Here is a 4828-nt window from a genome sequence, read left to right on the forward strand (position 1 = left end):
TCGAGCGAGTGGCCAAGCGTATTCTCACGGGAGAACTTCTCTTGATCAAGTAACGTGTGTGGTTCAATCGAGTGTTGTTGACTGTGCATAGTCTCGACACAGAGCGCTGGGATCCGGCGAGATAGTAAATAGTGCTATATTCTGTTGAGCAGTGTGAAATGTGCGGCCATTTCACGTGATTTATGTAAGCTTGTGTGCATAACCGCATATTGGTTCATTCTGTGTATGTCGTCATAGTAACAGCCTCCCGAGAGTCATGGGAGACTTTTTCGAAATAACTCTCAAGTGCGCACGTGCATCGGCTGTAGACATTAGCACAAGGCTAAGCTAACTGAAGCTCGCGCTGTTGCGTTGAAGTGTGTGGTGTGGCTGTAGCATTGAAGGCTAGTGGTTAGCGCTCTTGTGGTCTTGAATGCAGTGTGTTAAATTGAAGTGACAACCCAACTCACGCTAGCGAGAATTTTAATCTTGATTTCTCACTTTATAGGCTATTTGCCTTATTTCTCAGTTTCTCCCCTTTCTTGGAAAAGTTGTTGACTAATGCAGATTTAATAAACCTTACTGTACGCGATCTCATCGCTGGTTTAATCACATTTGTCAAATGTTTTTCCTGCTTAACCTGGCCTGTTTTATCAAGTCAAATGCTCATAAGTTGTTGGTTTTTTAGCAATGAATTATAGTTTATGACTATAACTTAATGCTTCTGATTGCTCAATCAAATTAATGGTTAATGCTTAATTAATGATTAATGCTTTTCTCTTCTGAAACTTATTAACATTATAGGAACAACCATTTCCTATGACTGTTGATATTTGAAGTTGATTTATAAGCACAGTGTTTACTGAATTCATTTAATCATAACATTTTTTGTTCCTGGGACTTTACAAACACGATCACTATTCTGAAATTTAAATTTCATTTAATAGTTCATTGATGCTTGGCTGCCCTATCTCAATAACAGTTATTGATTAAATTTAAATAAACACTTTTGATCAAATGTAATGACATCAGGAATACCCATTTGCTATCATCATTGATTTAGAAATTGATTTATTCTCATGACTATGGTTTGCAGGAATGCTTGCTGATTAATTACACCATAATTGTGTTTATGACTTCAATGACAACCTCACTGAGTGTTAGTCTTAACCAACATTATTACTATTTGGAAATTTTCATTTCATTAATAGTTAATTGGTGTTTGGTTTCCCTTTTCTATAACAATTATTGATTAATTTAATAATAAATAATTATAGCAGCTCTTAATCAGGGTTATTGATAAAATCAGGCTTCTGAATCACGTAATGTCATTACTAATTTGAATTAGTTTTAAATTAATTTGCAATCAAGTTTTTTTTTTTTTTTAAACATTTATTATTATCCTTCAGGTATTAAATTACCTTAGAGAACAGTGGTCCCCTGGTGTCTGGTTGATGCAATGGCACAGTTTAGCCTGTAAGTGGCTGCAACTGAACTCAAGTCATCAGTAAAACTAGCATACCAAAGCAGTAGCCTCCAATTAGCCAAACATAAAGGAAAATTAGGATTTTCCTGTCTACGTAGGTTAATTAGTTATCTTGATAACACAATAAACCAACCCCTTTTGGTGTATTGACTCAACAGTGCCACCACTTTGTCAACTTTGTAATTTGAAAACTCGCTTCACTTTCTATTCTTTCAACTGTCTTCTTCCGAGTTGACTACCTTTGCCCTTTTGTTGCCCGTTGCCGTACCTGTGTGAATCATGAAAGCAGAGAACGTTAGAAACATTTAACAGATGTTTGTGAAACTTAAACATTTTATTTTAAAATAATCTGACACTCTCTCTACCCTTTCTTCCCATAGGACGCTACCCAATTAAGGACGAAACGAGTCAACCAGAAGACATCTGTTTTCAAATTTGCATCCAAAAGTGGTCTACTTGTTGTATGGTGTCAATCCTAATGAGTAAGAAACCAATACTGTCATTGTTATTGTACTTTCTTTCACAGCGGAGGAAATTTAATAACAATCACAGTCCTGGTTTTTAGAGCTCCCCATTTCCAACTTCCAGCCGTGAAGCATCCTTTCACATGCTTGTCAAAAGCTAAAGGAATCGTTCTCTCTAGGAACCTGGAAGCAGCCAATTATCACTCTACTCCTTATCAGTCTTGCTATCTTCCTCTGCTCTGTAGATGTCCTAACTGTGTGTGTTTACCGACTGTCCCCACAGAGAATACAATTTAGACGTACGCCCCCCATAGGATCACAGTCACAGAGAACAACAACCACCTGTTTATTCCACACTCAACAGTAGCTCACACCTGACATTACACCATGACACTTTTTGTTTGCCATTTGTTTTTGTTTTCTTTTTGTTCTTTTCTCTCTCTCCCCCATAGGTCTGTGTCAGTTTTAGGTCTTCCCCCTATCCGCCACAAAACATGGCTCGCCCCAAAGACCCTGTTGGCCACTGGAAAGACCTAGAAGCATGGCTAAGTGTTGCAATGGACAGCCTCCTCCCTAAGGCCACCGAAACGCTACAGCATCTGACACAGGACCAGCTGGATGAGAACCTAAACAGCCTTATGATGCAAGACCCAAGCAAAAGCTACAATCACAAAGACCTAGCCAAGATCACAGGTACTTTGAGTCACCTTCTCATCGCCACCCTCAAGCTGAGTGACAGGCATTCCGCCCAGCTCCAGCACAAGCTGACACATGTGCAATCCCGCATCAACCAGTTAGAACTGGAGGCTCAGGAATGACTGGAACAGCCAGATGAGACTGATCAAGCTGCCAAAGAAGAGATTGATAAACTTCAAGAGACTCTAGCAGGCACCACCCAAGAAATGGAACAAGCCAAAGCTGACCATGCTGATGTTGCTAACAAGCTTGAGTATGTCAAACAGCTACTGGAAGAGGTAAATGCTGACTCCAAAGACAAGAAAAGCAGAAACAAAGCCCTTGAAGGTCACCTGTTTGAAGCTAGACATGAGATCAGACAACTAACGCAGCAGCTGGACTACATCAATGAAGAGTCCAACAGCATTAAAGATGAACTCAAGCATGCATATGAACTGACACACAGAGAGAAAGCTGAGGGGTCACTACCAAAACCCTCACCATCTCCTTCTGTTCCAGACAACTACGTATCACTGTGGCCTGGACCTTAGAGACCTTGATTTACCGACTGTCCCCACAGAGACTACAAGTTAGATGCACACCCCCCCAGAGGATCACAGTCACAGAGAACAACACCCACCTGTTTATTCCACACTCAATAGTAGCTCACACCTTACATTACACCATGACACTTTTTGTTTGCCATTTGTTTTTGTTTTCTTTTTGTTCTTTTCTCTCTCTCTCCCCCCTAGGTCTGTGTCAGTTTTAGGTCTTCCCCCAAACCGCCGCAAAACATGGCTCGCCCCAAGGACCCTGTTGGCCACTGGAAAGCTAGTCAAGAACCTGGGCAAGTTCACGTTGAATTTGCCAGGCAGCCAAGATGTTCATGCCTATCTGCAAGACATTGACTTTCACCTGGAAATGAGACCTAATGTCACTGACAAAGATAGACTGTATTTGCACCGAGCAACCTCCAGCCCTGAAGTGCGCAGCTTCCTGGACCGTCAGCCTGCTCACATAAAGACTGACTACCTCCTGCTCCGAGAAGCCCTCATCAGATGAGTTGTAGCTGCCCTGGAGACGAAACAAGGTCGCCATGAGTCTTCTCAAGCCTACTATAGCACACTCGGACGAGACTACTTCGGCACCCGCAATGAACCTGAGATGGAAGAGGACCTGAACTTCAAAATTCTCTTCCTGAGAAACCTTCATCCTGGGGTAAGCCACCATCTTGGGGTTCTTGCATGCCCCCACATGATGAACACTCAGCAATTACGAGATTTAGCACATAAAGCCTACGTCAAACAAAGGACGACTTTAGAAAAGACTGCCAAAATCTCTGCTGTTCATGACTTCAACACCCAAAGTCAAGATCTGGCCCTTGAGGGTGCCCAAGGCCCAGACAATGCTAATCTACCTCCCAATGAGTGGAATGTGTCGTCTTACAACAGACAACGAGACTGTCATGCTGATACCAGACCTAAACAGTGGAACAGCCACTGAGATGGACTGCCTGGACAACAACACTCACCGGAATGTCACCGGGAGAGATTGTGCAACAGGTCCACCTCATTTGCAAACCAAAGGTGGACAAGCTTTGGGGAATCCAGTGGTACCTCCAAGGTAAAGCAACACCACCTTGACACAACCAGCCCAAGAGGTCAACGAAAGAAGTCACAAAGATTCCACGCCGATCGAGCTCCAACTGAACCCCCAGAAGGGAAAACATCACCCTGTTTTGACCCTCAAGAACTGATGAAAATGATCCTGAAAGAGTTCTTCCAATGAAGGGAAGAGGATCGGAAGTGGGAAAGGAAAGGAAAACCTGATTCTGCCTGACAAGCAACGACCTCACAAAACAGCACCTCTTCACCTCACTTACAGAGAACTGTAAGCACCATAACTTCAAAGACTCAATAGACTGTACCTGAACACCAGAGTTAGACGCTAACTCAACACCTGATGCCTCAGGTCACCTCTGCATCACACAAACACTTGTGGATGAAACCCTTCCAATTCCTAAGAGTGCTGTCTTGGTCGTTTGCCACTCCACTGAACTCAGAATCAATCCAAATTCTACCTGTGCCATGCCAACTCCCGTCCCTCAACTCCAAGTGACCAGAAAGGGGGAGGACCCAACCTGCTGACACAGACCCACTATCCTAAACTCTTAATATAATGCTAACATGTTTTTGTCATTTTAGGAAGTCACCTAGCCCTAGCT

At 42.6% G+C, this 4828-nt stretch overlaps 1 pseudogene; it reads left to right on the forward strand.

Moving 5' to 3' along the window:
- Positions 1-2423: 2423 nt before the first annotated feature.
- On the forward strand, positions 2424-4604 carry LOC130235385 (uncharacterized; annotated as a pseudogene).
- Positions 4605-4828: the final 224 nt, after the last annotated feature.

Source organism: Danio aesculapii, chromosome 9 (genome assembly GCF_903798145.1).
Source record: "Danio aesculapii chromosome 9, fDanAes4.1, whole genome shotgun sequence".
Taxonomy (NCBI): domain Eukaryota; kingdom Metazoa; phylum Chordata; class Actinopteri; order Cypriniformes; family Danionidae; genus Danio; species Danio aesculapii.